We start from the raw sequence: 20,112 nt of genomic DNA on the forward strand, positions 1-20,112 counted from the left end.
CAGTCGGAGCCACATGGGTTCCTTACATAGCCTGGTCTCTTCCTTTGCAGTTATTGAGTCCCGCATCTGCCCATATAGGAAGTAGTAGTAAGGCAGTAAGCTGCCTGACCAGAAAAAATGGTGTCCTTGCAAGAAACAAAATTGAGCCAAATCCTTCCAGGTTTACTTTGTAGACGAGTGTTTTTCTCTTATTGAACAGGACCAAGGAAGCTTGTCAAGCGTTTAACTAACTTTCCTTCTGCCATGCCTCCCTCATTCCACACTTTGAATCGGGGGCTTCTTAAGCGCTTAGTCAGTGTCTGGTCTGAATTCATTGGGTCCCTTTCGAAAGAGGGCTCTTATTGGGCTCTATCCTTTTCTGGAACATTTGCCTTCATGGTGGATGTTTAATGCTGTTGTGAACACACATGAACCTGCTTACCAGGACTAGTTGACACAGTTAAATTTTGCTGCTTGAAGTCTTTTAGATTCATACGCTGTGCATATTCTGCCATCTAGTTGGAGTTGGAAAGTCCTGATCCCAGGCACTGGGTTTACCATTTGTCTCATCTCTTGTGATGCCTTGTTATTCCTGTAGTCCTTTAATGCCAAACTGTCGCTCATTGTGTCTCTTGGAACTATACACTGTAGAGGAATATTCTGTTACCTCTCCAGGTCATTCCTGCACCATTGCCAGTGTTTGCATTGACTGGTCTGGTACCACCAGTGCGTCCTGCCATCGCCCATAGGATTCATTGTCCTGGCCAAGTCCTGTTCAAGTGGGCTTTTGAACTGGGGTCACCCCAGTCAACCTGAACAAGCATTATATTGGTACTTGATTCAAGCATAATCCTTTGAGGTAGTGAAAAATAGATACATTAGGGTTAATTAATCACAGTATTTGTTTATAATAGGCCCTTGTGTATATCTAGCCCAACTTCTCATAAATGTATTAACGTAGTTCAGCTTGTATGCAGAATTGGTGCTGGCGTTTGAAATCAACATTAGGCTATATTGACAGTCCTGGGGACAGTAAAGTAGGAGAAAATAAAACTTTGGACATAAATTTCTTATAAATTCTTTCTAGAAATGTTAATTTAGCCAAAGTTACACATAGGTTTTAAAGTGTTCTATTTCAGAGACCACATCTAAGGACCTCCTGGCCCTTCTTTTAGCACACGTTAGTACTTAGCAACCCTTAACGTTTTGCTATTAGGCATTTCTTCCACTTTCATCTTCATGTTGGGTAATGTGTAAACGTGTTTTAAGTGCAAACAGCACATTGACACAGACAGCAAATGGTGACAGTCAAATCAGATTAACTGTTGTCAATAAAGGTCCTTGTTCAAAAGAAAGTTTAAACAGTTGATGTAAGTTTGGATAGTAGATCTGAAGTCCTTTAGTCCTAATGTATAGTCAGTGTTTCAGCCCTATTGATTCATCTTCAATTGGACTAACTGATGTAAAGTAGAGGAAATGCTTAGTAGAAAAACATTAAAAGTTGCAAATTACTAACATACATGCTGGAGTTTTTGTCTTCTTGACGAGAAAGTACCTGGAATAAATGCCTGTACCTCGTTGGTGAGGAACAGTTTCCACATCTTGCTTCTGTAAGAGGATGTTGACCTCCAGTCGTAACAGCGGCAGTTGGAAACTGGATGGTTTCAGAGGTATGGAGGATGGAGGACTGATAAACCTTGGACGAGATCTATTGCGAACAATATTCAGAACCCAGGAGCCTTGTGTTATGGTTTGTCACTCTGATAATATTGGATGCTTCCCCCCACCAGAGTGGGTAACAGAAGAAAGGGAAGTAATGATTCAGGGTTTTGACCTGGATGGCTGCTTACCTCCTTGAGCAGGCTGCTGGGTACGATTGATAGGGTCTTTGGTGCTTTTGTTGTGCACTGCTTTGCTGGCGGCCTTGATACCAGTGAAGAAATTGAACCCTCTGGGAATAAAAGCAGTGTTGGTAGTCAGAAACATTTTCTGTGTTTCCTGGGTCTCTCTAAACCGACTACCTTTAGAGTGTCCATTTCTGCCTTCATCCGTTCCATTTCATCATTGGTGTGACTTCCAAAAAGTGGTACAGGAGAATGGAAGATTTAGTATCCTCTGTAGTGATTCTGGCTTGAGGGATGTAAGGCAGAGCCAAGAGTATCTTCGAAGAGAGTACTCATGAGCCACTAATAGGGCAGAGTCTGCTGCAGCATTACAGATCTGGTTAGATATGATTAATCCCTCATTTAGGATTTCCATTATGTCCTCCCTCGTATTTCTAGTTATATGTTTTGCCAACTGGTGAATGAATTCCCACAGTAACTTGTCGTATCTGCCTAGAAGGGCAGTGGCGCTGGCTGCTTTCATGGTAGTTGCTGCTGTACTGCACAGTTTACGACCCACGGATTTCAACTTCCGACTCTCCTTGATGGGAAGTACTATAGAAGTAGTGGCATGTTGTATTTTTGCTGCTACTATAATCACCAAATCTAGTTTAGGATTTGTCCGGAGAAAAGCAGGATCTTGCTCTGGAGGGCGATACTTCTTTTGAAGTTTGGATGGTGCTGGCTTAACCGAGGCTGGTGTCAAGAAGAGTTCCATAGCGCGTTCAAGAACACCTGGTACTAGAGGCCTTGATGCTGACCTGTGTTGTAGTTTCAAAAATGACTGATGGCGTTGGAGTCGACATAGGGATGTTAAGTTTTGCTGCTTCCCTCACCAGAACCTCTTAAAATGTTGTGACATCTTCTGGTGATGTGTGGAGATGGAGAGTCTGAGAGCACTGGGGAGTATTGTCCTGTAGAAGTGGGAGGCATGTCCATACTGATGCCTTGACCGAGATCTTCTTCGGGAATGATGATGGGATTGCCTGGAAGAGTTGGAAGAGCATCTTGGGCTCTGATAGTACGATCTGGACACAGATCTGGGTGCTGGAGTTGGAATCAGTGCCTTAGGTGGCGTTGGAAGTGGTGCAGGAGGATTAGGAGAAGGCGGCTAGTGGTGGAGAACCTGGTTGAGCTCCTGATGAAGGGGAGTACGTTTTATAGTATTCAGAATCTGTGGAGAAATAGATTAATCTTCTTTTTCTTGCATCTTGTAGCCTACACAATGTTGAAAGGGTTCTCGATGTCGACCTGGCGTCTCGTTGGAAGTGTGTGCCTTGATGACCTCCTTGATGACATCGATGGGCGCACAGGCCTTGAAAAATCTACTCAACCACTCGCTATGGCGAGTTTTATTTTATGAGGTCCAGTTATTTTTAGATCCTACTCGCCCCTTTTGGCGAGTGAACAAAGAACAGGTGTTCTGTACAGTCAGAAACTGAATTAGCAATTAAGATGCCGTTAAATCTTATTTTTGTCATATTTGCTCTGTGTTCAGAGACAGAGATCAAAAGTCAGTTTGTCTTCTTGCAATGCAAATGCTTTTCCTTGTGACTGCAGAGTTCCAGGACTTTGTAAGGTGAACTGTCTGACCTATGTGAAATGAAAGGCTCTTTGTATCAGGTTTTTCCTTAACACACAACATGTATATAACTAAGTCAACTTTACAAACATTTAAAAATGTTTCAGTAGCTGCGAAAGACCATTTGTTTGTGTGAATATTTAATAGGATAAAAAAGTAAGAGCACTTTATTTGGTGATTTGCACATAATTGTTTTTTGAAACCTGATTTTCACAGATTATTGCTAATACACTATATAGTTTTATCAGTAAAGCTGCAAGTTAGTGGGAAGGTTTTTTAACATTTCTTGGAGATTAACTGCCTGTATATGACAGTGCGCTCCCACATCATGCTTTAGTAATATATTTATTTTTAATTTTTTATTAAAAATGAATATTTAAACATAAGCTGAGAAACACTCTTACCCTGATGGCAATGCTATTAATAAACTAAGAGGCAAGTTGTGCATGGAGCATGTGAACCCTATATGTGGGCTAGATTTATCATACATGGAGCAAACGTTTAGTGTATTGAATTAAACAAAAGAGGATTTTTTACAGCAGAAATGCTGAACTCCCATATTTGAAGGTGCACTTATATGTGAGAATGAAGAAAAAGTAAAATACAATATTTGCCTAGGATCACACAGTTTGAGACTCATTTCCAGGTCAAGTACATTGCAGTTAGGTCGATTAGATTATTCAGGCTAGTAACATTTTTATGATTTTTCGAGGCCTGTTCCTTTGACATCGTACAAGGTCGGCTGGTTGACGGTGGTGTCATCAACGTCTATGCTTATTGTCTTGATGTTAATCTGTGGCGTTTCCTCGAGGTCAGCCAGTGGAAGGACGGCACGCAGGTAGGTGTGCCGTAGCTCTCCTCAATGTCAACTGGGACCAGTGAAGTTTTTCTGCCATTTTCTTCCTGGCATGCCCTCCAGATGCAGCTAACCGAGCCCTGAAAAAGGTCTAACCCTCTCCTCACTCTGAGATTCCACCTTCAGACTGCATCTGTTGTCTTCTTCCCTCCTCTGTACCATGAAAGCAAATCTTCTCCCAATACTTCAGGTGCACCTGGAAAAGTTACTGTAGTGGTGACAAATCTCAGGAACATGACTTTCAGGGAGACAGAGAATACACATCTCATGAGGGTCTGTCTTGGCCATTTTTCTCCCACAGGCTGGGCATCTGTCTATCAAGAGAAGGCATTTATCTGTCAAAATACATCTATTTACTGTCAGGAGAAAACAGAAAAAGCTAGAGAGAGACCAGAAGCGTCGTGCAAAATAGTAAACAAGTAATTTTAGGTGAAAATTTTGAGCCAACATTTGGCCAAACCACCTCCTGCTCCGCATGAGTGGTCTCTAGGTTCTTAAGCGCGCAGTTTCTATTTTATCTCATATAATGGCACCCTAAGGTGCTACAGTGCCCTGCCTTTCTTCATCTCTCTCTTCTAACAAAAAAGGGTTTGTGAAAGACAACTATGCTGTTTTACAGAAAAAGCATTAAATTATATACATATTTATTCTCCCGGCCCTTTTTTAAGTACGAGATGAATAATTGGGCCATTGAAGCCTGTTCGTATAGGCTGTATAATATTTTTCTCTCAAGTGACTCTGCAGGCCTTCCCGAAAAAAGGCGAACATCTGCACTTAAGAAGATGTATTGTGAAAAAGTGCTCTGGCGTCCCTGCACATGAGCAGGACTATTCAGTGCTTATGACCATAATGGAAATTCTCCTACGAGAGAACTGGAGTTACAGGTAGGAAACTATTCCTTAGTGATGCCAATATCATTCTTGTCACTATAGGTACCAAAAAAGACAGTTCAAAACCTCAGTTAAAAACCTAATAGCAAAATAATCAGCAACCGCAGTAGCAGCTTAACAAAGATGTCCCTCTAGAGAAAGAGGATGGCAGCAAAAACAACGTTCCTAGTCATGGAGCAAGTTAAGCAGCTACTCAAAACAATGAGGACAACAGTTTCTCTCTTCTGTTTGATGCTCTGGTGGAAGGGACTATATCAAAATAATTAAGAGTGAATCCAGATAACATTAGACAAGTACGTTTTGCAAATCATTGACCACACATTTAGTATGCAATTAAAAACTCCTCTCAAAATTCTACCAAAAAGAACAGACATCAACTGCATGCATTCGGAGAGTTTTCAAATCGGATAGAGACTTTTAGTTGTAGATTCCTTACCTTAGAATTTTCCCCAGGCATCTGTCTGGATCTGGAGATTTTTCTCAAGCAGTACCCTTGCACCACATCAGGTGGCGTCAGTTGACTCAGCGTCCATCATTGCAATCGTGTTCAGCAGATATGGCATTGTGGGTCGTATATAGGCGCCACAAGCCTTGCCACTCCTGTCAGTGATGTCCTTCATGGATCCCTACCTGGTCTCTTTGGTGTTTGGAGCTCCACCACAACCTGAAGTCGTGCTCCCAGTCAAGAGGAAGGCTCCAAGACTTTATGAGGAGCCCTCACTCTGCGTCGTCCTATTCTAAATCGTCGGGACGCTTGGATAAGCACAAGAAAAAATCAAGAAGAGGAAACGTTCTTCAACTTCGCCCCATCGGTCAGATGATGCACACAGGAAAAGGAGCTCTAGACCTCCATCCTCGGAGCCGCCTCCTGGGTCGACTCCGCAACTCCCCGAGTTTCTGGGAGTAGTACTCTTCATGTGACTGTCATTACAGCCTACCGAAAAGGCCCAAATCAAAAGTCCTTTTTCACAATTTCCGTTGTTCAAACACTAGGGCTGACATTCTAGCAGGAAAGGAGTTATAAAAACCTGTGTGCTTGACTCTCTGTAATAATAAAAGTGTACTAGTCAGATCTGTTAGATTTTATTGACATCTGACCTGAAGCATAAGCTTTTTAATCTGTTATACATTTATGGCTATCAGTGAGATGCTGCTATGCGGAAAATAGTTACCTACTGTAATCCTGGTTTTGCATTGTGTGAATCCTCGTTAATGTTACAAAAAAAAAGCTTTCATTCTCCCTACATGTCTGTCTCTATTAAATATCGATTTTTCCTTTGTTAATTAAGCCTTAAAAAAAAAAGAAAAAAGAGGCTGTGGCTCAATCTCTTAGTACAAAGCTTGCTGGGAGTTGAAAGCTGGTAACTTGAAGGAGCAGTATGCCTTTTTTGACCTAGTGTGCTCTTAACTGGACTGTGCTATAATAGGAAAGTTTCATTTTCCATCTTTTTTTTTAGTAACTACATTTTCTACTAGAAGGCTACAGTGCAGTATCCCCATCATCCAGATCCAAATCAATTTATAGAGTGGGGCTTATCACCCGGGGGTTCTCAGGTGCTAGGAAGTTTGATGCTGTGAGCTGGATGGCTATTCCTCAAAGATCCTTCAACTTTCATTGCTTCTAACCTTTGAGCCTACCTTTTTTTTTAATCACATGGAGTTCTTACAAATGCAAGATATTTATGTATGGAAATAAAACTTGAACAAGATCTTGTTACTCAGTGAGGGCAGAGCTTCAGTGTGAAACTAGATCAAAATGTTCTCGTTTGTACTGAAACTGGAGAACAAGAGTTTCAACGTATTAGCCCAAACCTTTTGCATTTGACGTATAATGATTATATTGCTATAGAGTGGCTGGTTTGTTTTGGAGATTTCTGCACACCTTTAATCTATTCACCTTTTTAGTCGTTCTTCAAATTATATTTGTATTCCTATCTTTAGTGCTGTAAACTGAGTCAGGAAACCCTTTGCCAAATTTATTGGTAATCTTGAGCTCAGCCAGGCTTTGGTGGCTGTCACCCTATCTTTGTGGCAGTCTTCATATCCGTATTTCCCTGAAATGTCTCCAATTCTGCAACTAACTAGCTTTCTCTTTAGACTGAATATTCAGCCTACCATTTTGCCTGCCTCAGCCCGTCTTTTTCGCTTTGTAGTTTGCCCTTTGTCAGTCTCTCTGTTCCCCGCAGATTGCCTCTTTGTAGCTTTCTGCTGATTTGCGTAGTGGTCTAACTCCATAGCTGTGTCTCTATCTTACTGGGTCTTTTTGTCCGTGCTTTTCAGTATTGCGTTATTTGGGCTCTTCTGCCATACCATGAGCCACTAATCTTCGTACGTGCATTGAGAGGATGTGGCTGAAGTCTGTCTGTTGCTCTGTCTTCATAATATGCCCCGTTATGTAGCCCTCAGTCTGTTTAGCATTCAGAAGCAATAAAAATGTATCTTCTGTACGTTTCAAAATAGGTTCAGGAACCCTGAAGGCATAATTAGTCAAATTTTAAGCATAGAAAAAATCCAGTGAGAAATGTATCTGAAGACTTAAACATATTTTACTTGGTGGACATGCTGTTACATAGTGACTAAACATTTTGTCATAGATATGCGCTAGAAAACGTTGTCAGTATCTTCACTCCTTAAAGCACAATATCTTTCCTTCTCATTGTTGGCTTCCCTTCTATATTAGTGCATGGCTACTCCCAAAAAGGTTCAGGGAACTCTCTCGGGTCTATCCACTTACTGTTGCACAATATTGTCCCAGCAGAATTGCAGTAACGAATAATCATTACCCTCCGCCTTCCACTAGAGCATTACATACTCCTTATCATGAGTGCAGCCCTTCTGCTTACCTTTCTTTACTGCCAAGTCTGCTGTTTGTCAGGGAGTCTCTTCCCATCACAGATGTACAGTTGTATGATATCTGAGAGTCTTGCTAGGTTTCTTGTGATTGGTGAATGTCTTTTGTCCCCACTGTGTGTGTCATGTTTAGGTTTTTTGCCCCACTGCTGGCTATTTTCAACTTACTGAGGCTTAATTGTATACTTTAGTTATTTAAAGTATTGAGTAGAACACTTGAAACAACGAATGTGTGTTGCAGCTGGCACATTTCGAATCTGAGGCGTTGTACATTTAACAGTATGGTTTGTGTGTTGTGATTGAGAAGGGATGGCGGAAACTAGGATATGAGCAGGTAATTGGGGTGTATTTCATAGTAAAATGGATGCAGTTCTTGTTTCTGGGTACCGCTCCCTTTTCTCAACTAATCAGCAGAAGTGGTGTGGCTGAGCCACAGCTACCAAGCCTGCAGCTGAGAAGGATTTTGATCGCATTCCTAATACCCATCTCCACAGAATTATTTGTGGCTACAAATGATTGAAAGTACATGACAACACTTACACTGATAGCAGTTATAAGAAGATTCAGGGCCCTACCACCTACGGTAAACACTTATACCATGAAATGTGTGGTATGATTGGACATCTGCAACCAGCATTGCTGCTTTAATCAACACCTTAAGCACTGTCCCTGCCTTTAGTGCCGACTGACAATGGAGCACTAAATGTAATGTATATAGTTATGTTTACTTGGTCACTACTGAATTGCAGTGTTACTGTACCAACATTTAGTTTGAACTGGAGTTTTGCCAGTGTAAAGCCCATCTAACAGGTGATGGTAGTAACGGGCCTGAGACTTAAGTGTATGGAAATACTAGCCCGTTTTTATGTCAAAGTTTTGCCAGTTACGTTTTACAGGCTTCCTGGTGCTTCACGTCTGCTTGTGTGAACTTTTCCATTAGGAAAACAACTTGGAATTTGGTTCATCTCCACGCACACAGCTGTTTACTATTGATGCTGCAGGATCCAGTTGTAATTTTAATTCCCTCATTTCTTATTACTTAATATTCTTATAAGAGCATACTGTGGTTCTTGTTTTCACTTACTCTCATCTGCAGCCATTCGTCTGTGTTACTAGCTCTTTGCATTGGCACAATTGTTTAGTTGCTAGATCAACCACAAATTTGCTTAGTAAAGTTGTTCTAATGTGTTGAGGCCAGTATAAACGTTACAGCTCTTTGTGTTTGATTGTATTCACAAGCTAGGAATATTTTCTTGTCAGAATGATTCAGTGGTCTTCCCTGTTAAGGTATCGATATGCTGCCTAGGCCATGCTACTATTATTGTCACAGGTCGATACTACATAAAAGTTTGGGTATGTAAAAACATGTATGACCTTTATTCTAGATTGTAGTTCTTGCAGCGGATTGCTATATCTTATTGTGATGCAGTTTAGAGGTTACAGTAACATTTTAGTGACAATAATCAGATTCTAAATGCCAGTAGGTTAACAAAGAATATCATGGTATGATTCATAGGTGTGATTTGAGGAGAATGGGTTGTATCAGCAGAACACCATATATTTCCCCATTTCCGATGACTTTCGAAATGCACTTTTCCCTCTCTAGCATGTAACTCCTCAGTGATTTACAAAATACCCTGATAACGTTTGTTGTTCATATTTTATTAATGGAGTACAGATATTCCTGTTCGCCTACATTATGATTGTAACCATTTGCATTCAACACCTTCGTTTATAAGAAGACTTATTCCCCACATGTTGAAGAAAATGAAGTTCAAAGATTCTGTTGAACTGCTGTCTTTCTACACCTTTACAAAGATCTCTTTGCAACCATGGTCAGTTGAGTTTTATTTTTATTTTATTATGATTTTTTTCGTTTTTGTGTGAAACAGATGCCAATTCAATGAAATAGTTCTAAAGGGGTTCTCAGAATTAATTTTCATTATGTGACCTACATGTTCAACACACTGGTCATGTGTCAAATTGTTTGTGCTAATAATCCCATGCTCTGAAATGTTGGCTCATTTCTATTGAACGTCTGGGTAGAAAACATAAAAGAATTGTTTCCTCTTGCTGTTTTTACTTTATCTATTTTCTGGACTATGAATACTTGAAAGTTGTGTTATGCAATTTTTGAATATTGATGTGCCTCTTTGATGTCACGATCTTGAGACACTTGTAGGCACTGCAGTAGAATGAGTTTTACCGATTTGAGTTGTTTTTCTGTCTGCATTAATGTTACTACTTTGGTCTCCTTATTCCTTGCTTGGCAATACAAAGAGATGCTAGCTTCATTTTCAGTGTTCTGTCTCTAAAATAGTGCCTTACAATATACCTACCCTATGTGTAAGTTTGATGTTTTTGCTGATAATTTCACTTTTGAAAAAGCAAATGCAGTGGCTACCATTTTGAAAGACATCCCAAAATTCAAACCTATTTTAGTTCTAAGAGAGCAAGAAGCATCCCTAATTGACAAATGCACGTTTTTTAACACACTGGTTTAGGTTGAGTTGCTGTTTTCACAAGTGTTATGGTATTCTCAAATTTAGTATGCTGTGAGACCAAAATCATCAGAGCAATTTATGGATTCTTTCTTACTTGTCTGGATACTATTAACATGGCCTCGGATATCACTACACATCATTTGAGCATGAAAATAAGCGATGTAATCAATAGTTTTCTTTTGTTGTTTGTAAGACTTCTTGTTCACAAGATATCATTTTTCAACTCCCAATTAAATTTGTGTAAAAGGTTAATCAAAAGCAAATGTAATCGAATCCTTGTTCTTACTAAATACTATTTGGTGCATGTCATATTCATGATAAAGTATTTGTTTTTATTTGCCTATTTACTTGTCCGATAAACCATGTGTTTGCCAAGGCTTAATTTCTTCAGTACGCAAGCTGACATAGACATAGTCTATGTAATTTTGTTCTCATTGCTGCCCTTAGCGTATACAAGAAGGCAACAGAAGAAATGCTTTAAAAAAAGAAAAATCACAAATGCTTTACTGTACGAATTTGTGATTCAGGCATGATCAGAAACAGTTGATCCCAAAACCACCTCTTCCCTACTACTACATAGAGCACTTTTGCACAGCTGTTAACAGTTAAATGTTGTGTTGGTGTCACTGTATGTGTTCAGGCCTCTCCTTGCAACAGGACTCCAGTCATTTCTCTCTGCTTTAGGTATCAAATATGTTAGCACAGTTAGCGTATCATCTCTTCCCTCACAAGCGCTGCTACGTTTGTCTACTCCCATAGGTGCCCACATTTCCCCTCTCCTCTAACTTTCTATTTTAGGAATGCAGTTTCTGCACATTTCATGACTAAGAAATTGTACCAGAGAAAATGTATTACATATGTTTTCTGCTTGAGTTCTCAAAGGCCAATTGCATGGGTATGTAGCTAGTTTTGTGATTTGTTCATTTAAGAATTTGCAGCATTTCAGCCGTCAGGAGCAACATGGGTGTTCATTTCTTAACAGTGACCAGTACGGGTAATATTTTGTGATCTTGGTGGGGTTTGAGGCAATGATCAGAGGAGAATGTGGCCTCTTGGTGCCTATACTTCCCAGCACTGAGTTTGGGCTTGCAACCTTACATTAGAGCCTGCACCTGTTAGACCACGTCAAATTTCCCTTGGCAGGTAGTAAGAGTTTTTCTCCTCGGCAGCATAGAAACAAATTGCTAGGTAGTTACCACGCAGCTCTCCTGGATCATATTTGACTTCACTTTGTGTACCTTAGGCCATGTTCCTGCTTATGCGTCTTGCATTGGTGAAGTGTGAGATGTAGGTGAAGTCTTGCCGTTTCTGCTAGCTCCCTGTCCACATCCATAGAAATTGATAGTCACTTTTCATCTTCAACTCTGTTAAGCAGAAATTTAATACAACCCGTTGTTTTGAGAGATGATGTAGGTCAGGACTTAAATGTTCAGTTTTGTGAAAACATTTGAACCCATGAGGTCGATGACATTAAATTGTTGCGTTTACTAGTATTACTCCCAATTGTACTAATACTCTTCTTTCCTTTTGTACTGCAAATTCACTTGGATTTTTACTTAACACTGGGTGTTCCCATTAGGTCTGCCTCAAGAGTCTGTGAATGCTGAAAGCATGTTTCACCAAACACCTCTAGATTGAATGCTCATTTTTGTCAGACCAATGGGAGAAACATTTTGGCTGGACATGTAGCATTACATTTCTGCAGATTTTCCTTCAGGTCCTCCCTTCAAACCCGCCCACCTAAAATATCAATTTTATTTGGGATCTTACTATGAGCATGTAGAAATGGGTTGCAATGCTGTTCACTACAGACACTAGGGCTACTAGAACTGCAGCTTGCCTTTCTGGAGACGAACAAACTGTCTCACTGCATTGCTTTCATGTATCTGAAGTGGGTGTAAACTGTGCGAAAATGAACAGGAGTCTAAGATTGGACAGATGAAGGAGGACAAGGCCATAGTTCGAACAATGCATTCAATGCTGCTCCTCTTTCTGCTGAGAGCTGTGCAAAAGTGCTCATGTCTCCTGGGAGTTTTCTAATGCAGGTTTGAAGGAAGGGTCGCTGTAGGTCAGGAAGTGCAAAGAGTCACTACTTTAAGTAACTTGTACGAATTTCACTGCATTTCTAGAAGTAGGCCAATTGAACAGTACTGTCTAGTTGGAATCTTGCTAGCTACTACATAGCTTTCTTACATACATTTTATACTTTTCTTGAAACCATTTGTTATTGTGTAGTAGTTTTTCATTTAAGTAACCCCAATATTCACACAAAATTAACCTTGCATGCATTCCTGAATGCTGATCCTATCTTGCACTAGCACAGTGCAGTTTTATCTTATTTATTATGGTGAACATATTCACTGTTGCTTTATGTCCCCTCGAAAATTACTTTACAACCAGTTGTGTATATAGCATATTCTGAAAGAGTTGATTCGTACTTGTTATGAAATGATGGCGTTGTTTTAAAAAATATATATTTTCAGTCCGTTTTTATTTTTCTAACCACATAAGTCTAATGATGTTTCGGCAGACAACAACCCAGCAGGTGGTGCATAAAATAAATTGAAATGTACATGTTAAATAAGTCTAACATGACTTTTGTAACCAAACATTATTGATGTTTTTGATTGACTTTGTCCCCTTCGTATTCAAATGTCTTCATGTATATTCTGCATACAGAACAGAGGAGTGTATATATTTTGTCTATTTGCAGTTCTTCCACATTGGGTAGTACTTTGTGGTTTAGGGTTTAAAGTTTACTGCCATCATGTCTTTTAAACATTTCATTTGCTATTTTGTAACTTTTCTGAGTGGAGGCACATTTAAGATTTGTGTTTTATTAGTATTCGGTGTCTGTAATTACAAGTTAGCCTGTTGTCTACTTATTTTGACTTTTTAAATGGACTGGCTTTTCTGAAGAGTAAAGTCACCTTCACAGCATCGGAAACTATCTCTAAAAAGTTGATTTCAGCATCCAGATATTTGCTAAATATGTGTAGGCCCGTTTGCGAATTTGCACCAGACAGCCATTTTGCTGTGCTTAGTAGATTCCGATTGTCATTTAATTTAACCATTTTCGGAAAGTGATAGATTTATTCTATGTATAGTTAAGCCAAATGTTTTTTTTTCATGGGGCATAGCAAAATCTACATCATAAATTTTGACACCTTACAGTTGAAGGAAGAGGAGGAACACATCGCAGGAGACACTTCACGGAGAAACACACTTGGCAAGCAGTTTGCTTCATGTGATTGAACTGAACTTCTAAGAATTCATGGATAACATGAACAGAAATAGATGTGAATAAAGCAAATCTGCAAATATGGTAACCAGTAGCTCTACTTTTATTTTTATGTTGCTTAACTGTTTTATTTGAAAGAAACTTGTGATTTTCAAGTTATAGCTTTTGCAACGTTATTACTGGTTAAACTACATTTGAAATAATAATCTCCAAGCATTTGGAAGTCGAGTAACTCATTGTTTTTATAGTTGTTTGTTGTTAAAAACGTTCATGTTCTGATAATGTCTGTAAATGGTTCCACTTTGATTACAATAGATGTAGTGTTGTAATAAACTGTTTAATGCGGCCACTGTGTAAATCTGTTCAAATTATTTGATGTATACATACCTCAGGGACAGTACATTATTAATTTTTTACAAAATAACTGCTAAAATATTGTGGCCTAGACATGCGGGAGCTTTATATTGGTTTATCATATTCATTGCATAATCTTTGCAAATAAACTGTTCTAAATACTTATTTGATATGGAGTATGCAACGCACTGATAATGTTATTTTTCTAGCTGGACATGTATGGTATGTAAAACATGCTGGGTGCATCCTATTCCAACATTATTTGTAAATTTCTATATATAGGAGAGTAGCTATCGGAGGAGCATAAACATGTATTTGTACCCATGTGCAGCTGCCCATGTATGTTCAATATTGCTATAATTTTTTTAATTGACATTGTAACAGTTTTGTGATTTTTAGTCTGTTCACCACTTCACAGTTGTACATTCATGGAAATATTTAAGGGCCTTAACCATGTTTCCTGAATGAATGTAACCGGTACAGGTACATTTCAATATGTACATTTGATGCAGATTGAGTTGGATCCCTGAATTCTATGATGCACATTTAGTTTTAATGTGTCTTGAGGTTTTGCAAACTATCTTTGAAACCAATCCTTTGTAAAGTGAATTACGATTATTGTTTGCAAAGGAGCTGCATGTATAAAGCAAGATACATTTAACTACATTCTCTCTAAGCATGGATATTTACATAACATTATTTGACAAGGCTTCCCGCTGCACATGGATTTTCATTCTTAATTTGGTTTCAGGTTTTTTCAAAACCTCAGAAAAAGGCTTGGGCACAACACCTTCATTGAATCCCATTGTAAATTGTAAATATAGTTTGCAAAGTACTGCAAGAATGTGTTTTTTGTAATGGTCACTTTTCAAGGTGGTCTAGAGATGGCTGTTCACATTGGCTGTGCCCCTGTGCTAACACCTTTTTTGAAATTTGGAATGATTGGTGGTTTTATGAATGGAAACATTAGTGTTTGTCATATTATCACAAACATTTTATATTCATGTTACTGTGAAATGTTAAATTTTATTTTTTTGTAAAGTAATGGCATTTTATCGAACAAATGAATAATTTGCATTGTCATACCAATGTGAGTACTTGAAAAAGCGCATTTGCTTATAGGGGCTTTGCTAAAAAATAATAAAGGTTTGAAGTCCTTGATATTATATGGGAAAGAAACGTTTACCCATCCTGCAAATTATTTCAAATTCTTTAAACATGCAGGTATTAGTTGAGGTAAGTAATAAACCAGCCTATAGTTAGCTTATAACAAATTACTTAATTAACTTTGTATTGTCTCAGTGTTGTTTGCTACATGTTTGGAGTCTTAGTATTTTCTGAGTACGGCCCAACCTCTTCCATGGTTTCTAAGCTGTGTGTCATCCATTTTATATCATGACAGAGTTAATGAAATTTCCCTGGTGTGCCATTTTATGTATAATTCTGACTGCACATGAAGAATAATCTTGGGTGACATGTCAAATGTATTTCAGTCTATGAAGACAGGTCTTATTAATGCTAAACCTGATTATTTGATTCATTATTGTTCCAATGCGCTGTTCTGTTTTGGGGCATAGTAATTTTATTGCTGATCATGGCATGTTTGCATTTTTCTCCCTAATATGTTACTCTGACGGAACACATGATGAAATGGATATAGTTATTTTGCACTTCTGTTGTCCATATTTGGTGTGCCAGTATCCTCCGATTTATTAACAACTCTGTGAAAAGATGCCTAACAAAATACACTCCAAAATATTATGAGATCACAACAGGTCTAATCCAAGATAAGGGTGTAGTAGAAGACTGAATATGCTGCTATGTTGCTTACAACAATTGTTTAATTGGTATTGGCAGTCCCACTTAGGATTTGTGGTAAATACAATGACATATAAACCAAGGTGGCTCTGTGAAATAAAATATTTGCCTAACATCACACAGTCTTGTGAAGCCGGGATTGATCCCACGTTTTCCATTGTCACAGAAAGACAAAGTCATTAATTGTACGTTTTACTTAGATATTCAAAGTACATAGGCACAAATTGCAGTTGGTCAGATAGAAATTTCAGTCAAACTGCTAAGCCCAAAATACAGAGAATTATAAATTCAGGAGAGTTCAAAAACAAAATGGCCAGAGTTTCACTTTCTAAGAGTGGGGGTAAAGAACTTCTGCTTACCTCCCAAACCTACACTCTGATAGGATTGTAGACAAAAGGTTGGTAGGTGTAGATAATACAATTTAGTGTCTCTTTATTATTTTCTATGTACATGTATACCTTTGTGTAGTCATGTATCTTTATATGTTACTTTACTCCTACTGTAGAAAAAAAACTTTGACTCTCTCAATGCACTACTGCCTCATCCTATCTCTTTCAGTATATCCTCTACCTCCACTCTTACTCATCCCAGAACCTCTTTGTACTACTATGACCTCCCTAACAACGTTTTCTGGTCTCCTCTCTTCTCTCTCCTCTGTCCATCCTTGTCACCCAAAACCTTATTTTACTACTGTGATCTCCTAAGTGACACGTTCGGTACTGTTCCCTCCTTTATCCTGTTCAATCCAACTAACAGACTTGCATGTCCGAACAAATTAACAGCTTATATTTCCATACACCAATCCATGTTGTGTTCCGGAGAAGTGTGGTACTGGCTGAAAAGTACTTCAACGCCTCCTCAGGGGTATAAAGCAACTTTATAGAGTTACAATTTTGGAAGGTCTGGTATAGTACCTATTAAACTAGTATATCTCTACTATGTTGTGTTGGATGTTCTCTTTTGGTGCGATCAGTTTGATTTACAGAGAAATTGCTGACATCTACCAGCCAGACCATAAAAATACCTTTATCCAGTCCTTTTTTGAAATCATGTTTATCAGAATAACAATAATTGGTATGTACTTATTTGTAATCAGCAAGGTAAAGACATTTTTTTGGTCAGGATTTCAGTTTTTCAGTTTTTCAGTTTTTTATTTTTTTTTATTTGATATTTGTAGAATTTCTTGTTCCTAATGTACAAACCACAGAAATGTTGACACTTAAGCTTATTTTTCCGCTGTCTGGTACTTTTGCTTTCCTTTGTGAATTGCATCTGTTAAGTTTTTTCAGAGATGCCTGTTTCCTACATATTATTAGTATACTTGTCAATATTTTCTTCAGATTTCACTTGGTCTAAATATGGCCATTCCACAACACTTCTGTTTAGCACTGCAAAAAGATCACAGTCAAATGTTTGCTTATGAGAATGACCAAATAAACTTGTTTTGGTCGATATTTCTTCATTTGGTAATTAAGAGCAGCTTCCTATATGTTGTGAAATAATTGAATTAATGTTGTTTAAATATAAGTTCAGTCCCATCTTTTATTAGAGTTCCTGCCCCGGCTCTAAGTATACAGAACCAGGACAGAAACGCATTTATGCCCCACTCAAGGAGGCAAAGCACTTCAAGGAACCAGTTTAAGCTCTAAGATGGCCAGCCATTATGCATATGGTCATCCACCAAGGCTGCAAGCAGATACTTCCAAATAAACTCCGGTTGCAGAAATTGCATCATTCTAAAAGTGTTAAACATGCATAACCTGATGACCAGGGTTTTCAATTATTTCTTGTTGATGAATTGCCTACATTTACTTGTGAAAACCTGCTGAGAAAAATATATCTAAGGAAAACTTAATGTGTTAACTTTATACACATGCTACGGTCTGTGAGTAGAGGCACTAGTCATTGCCATAAATTTAGTATGGGATAAGGCCTGTGCGCAGGCAGATTTTGCATATATTTGAGCCAGGGTTTATCATGGTTTTCTACAGATCACTTTTATGGTTGGAAACCAGTTTTCTTTAATTCCACCTGGTTTGCTTAATATCTTTATTGGTTTTGTTAAGCCTCAGATAGTGGGAAACAACTTAATAGCACTTAACAATAACAACAAAATATTTTTCACTATACTGAGACTAATCTATTGGTAAAACACTTCTTTCCCAATTTTAGCATAACTAAACACACGATGGTGGCTGTAGGAAAGTGCCTTTTCTGGCATGGTTACCTCACACTTTTTTTTTTGCCTGGTATCTGATGTGATTTCAACTGAAAGTGCACTGGGTTCCTTCTAAGCAGGTCCCCAGTACCAGATCTCTTCCCCAGCGCTGTATAATTGTTTCCCCATTTGGCTAATCACTTAGTACCCTCTATAAGTACCTCGTAAATGGTACCCCTGGCACCTAGGCGCTGCTGTTTTGAAGAGGGTCCCTAAGGGCGTCAGCACGAATTGTGCCACCCTAAGGGACCCTTCACCAAGCACATGCCAGGCTGCCATTGCAGACTGTGTGTCTTGGTGGAGACAAAAATGAAAACATGACATGGCAGCCCGTGTGCCATGTCCCCTAACACTGCATGCAGTATATGTAAGTCACACCTACAGCAGGCCTTACAGCCCTAAGGCAGAGTAAATTATATTACATGTGAGGGTATATCTGCAAGAGCAGATATGCCCCTGCAATGTTTTTTTGTTGTTTCTTGGATATAGTAAGTGGACAGGGAAGCCATTTTAAATGCATTTGCTGCAAACTGGTCAGTACCAGTTCCCCTGCTTTGTGATAGCTTCACTGAAGAGCGGGATATTTGTTATGCCCAACACTGATTCCAGCAATTAATTTATCAATACATGCACACGCAGGGCACGTTGAAGGTTCCCCCTCAAAACCTACCAGCCTCTGGTGTGCTCGCTGACTAGTTTGAGCCAGCCTGCCACCACCAGACACAAGTCTGACCCTCTAAGGTGAGAGCTTTTGCTCTCAGGTGGTCAAACACAAAGCCTGCTCTGGGAGGGTGGCCTGCAGATCTACATTCCAAGGTGCGAAGCTCTGGGGCCTATTTGGTAGCTGGACAGACAGTAAATTTTGTATTCAGAGAGGTATGTCCACCCCTCAGGTCGGTCCCGATTTCAGAATCTGCCATCTTGGTGTTGGCATATTTAGGAACTCTGTGACAGGGTTATGCCCACTTCGCACAGGAAGTGGTCATATAGGAAGTATAGTGACCCCAAAAGTAAGTAGCCCATTGGCTACTACTCTGCACTCCCCAAAACAACCATAAATTCATTATTTTGGGGGAGCCCCTGGCACCAGAGAAGCAGATCCTGACAAACTAGGAAGACAAAGGACACAGAAGAGCTGCAACAGTAGAAGAGGAGAAAAACTGTTGACATGGTACGAACCTTGCCAGCATGTCTGCATCCCTCATCGGAACTTGTACCAAAGACAACTCATTGTGCAGTTGTGTCTCCAAAAACCCAGGAGGACTGCCTGCCTGCCTTTGAAAAAGACTCATGGTCTCCTGTGAACAGCTGACTTGTTCGCCTCCAAACGCCAAAGAAAGGACTCTGAAGCCTCCGGAACTGGCAAAACCTGACACCTGAAGCCACCCCTATACCAGTCGCCTCCATCCAAGTGGGCCACCTTTGCTACCAAGGTTCTCCAGCCCTCCAGAGTCCGAGTCCATCGTGGTTTCAACCCTCCTGGACTCCCCGACGACTCCTGCTGCCTCTGCATGCAGCCCCCCTTCTACTGCGACCGCTCGAGTAAGGAAAACCTGACACCGCTGCACCCGTTGCCCCTGACCCATGGAGAAAAGGACCAAAGGTGCGTACCTGTGCCCGAGCATCATGAGGCCTCAGCCCCACTGTTGGTTTAGCCCGACTGGCTTCCTGGTCAAAGCCTGCAGCCTCTTTTCGCAGTGACCTGTCTCCATTGAAACACATTGGGCACCCAACGCTGTCTTGTACCTAGCCACCCATGTGCCGCTGGTTGGTGTGTTGGTGGTGCTGCCTTGGACCTTGCCCACCACTCGCCTTATCTCTCGGGGACTGGTCTTGTAAATTGTTGTACTCTACCTGTTTGCAGAACTTTTTTTTCCTCCCATAGGATAACATCACAGAACTCAGAAATTGCACAGTGCCCACTTCTCAACTTATAA

The 20,112-nt window shown here is 39.7% G+C and overlaps 1 protein-coding gene across 8 annotated transcripts in view; it reads left to right on the plus strand.

The window, feature by feature from the left end:
* The window catches only part of CPSF6 (cleavage and polyadenylation specific factor 6), a 532,852-nt gene extending 518,548 nt beyond the window's left edge, over positions 1 to 14,304 (plus strand). For 7 of the 8 annotated variants that reach the window (XM_069229589.1, XM_069229590.1, XM_069229588.1 and 4 more), the window contains one exon: positions 13,719 to 14,304. The gene's annotated coding sequence lies outside the window, so the exon portion shown is untranslated. Of the gene's footprint in view, positions 1 to 13,684 lie in introns of all 8 variants that reach the window. The other variant, XM_069229583.1, reaches the window with a different exon arrangement.
* Positions 14,305 to 20,112: the final 5,808 nt, after the last annotated feature.

The sequence above is a fragment of the Pleurodeles waltl genome, chromosome 4_1 (assembly GCF_031143425.1).
Source record: "Pleurodeles waltl isolate 20211129_DDA chromosome 4_1, aPleWal1.hap1.20221129, whole genome shotgun sequence".
Classification (NCBI taxonomy): Eukaryota; Metazoa; Chordata; class Amphibia; order Caudata; family Salamandridae; genus Pleurodeles; species Pleurodeles waltl.